Source organism: Meleagris gallopavo, chromosome 15 (assembly GCF_000146605.3).
Source record: "Meleagris gallopavo isolate NT-WF06-2002-E0010 breed Aviagen turkey brand Nicholas breeding stock chromosome 15, Turkey_5.1, whole genome shotgun sequence".
Classification (NCBI taxonomy): domain Eukaryota; kingdom Metazoa; phylum Chordata; class Aves; order Galliformes; family Phasianidae; genus Meleagris; species Meleagris gallopavo.
In genome coordinates this window covers 12,579,338-12,579,983 of record NC_015025.2, presented here as the reverse complement: position 1 = coordinate 12,579,983, position 646 = coordinate 12,579,338, and positions in this window count along the sequence as shown.

Below are 646 nucleotides of genomic sequence, written 5' to 3'. Positions count from 1 at the left end.
AGGGGATGCAGACCCAGCTGCCGCACCACCAATGCTCAAACATTCCAACAGCACGTTGAGCATAAGAGAGGGAATTCTCTTCATTTTGAAGTTATTTACAATTTTATGTGACAGCACCTTCCTGCCACCCCCTAACATGGCGTCCATCCCTCATCTCACCGTGAGACTTGCTGCACAGCAGCAGCACTAACAGCACTTAAAGACATCTTCACTTTCCCAAGTGCCTCAGTATGTATCCATTAACTGGTTCAAATAACAAAAAAAAAGAAAAGAAAAAAAGTGGAGTTCCAGTGGATGGAAGCCAGTGGCCATGTCACAGTGAAGGACATGGGGCAATGATCTGCTGTGTTATGGGTACGTGTGGAAAAGACTTTTGCTAAACGTGCCATCCACGCCTGAGGTCATGTACTGCAACTCTGAATCGCAATTACGTGGAACTTAAAGTTCTCCAAAAAGAAGACTTTAATTAGGCTCCCTGGCCTTGCACTGGGAACTGCTTTAGCACTATACACGCTCAGTGTTTTAAAAAAACACCGCTGACACGTCACTTTTATCCACTTTTCCGTCATCCCGACCCAGCCTTCCCACCGCAGCTCCCACCACACGCCTCCGTTTGGGGGATACGACGAACCCCGTCCCGCCACAC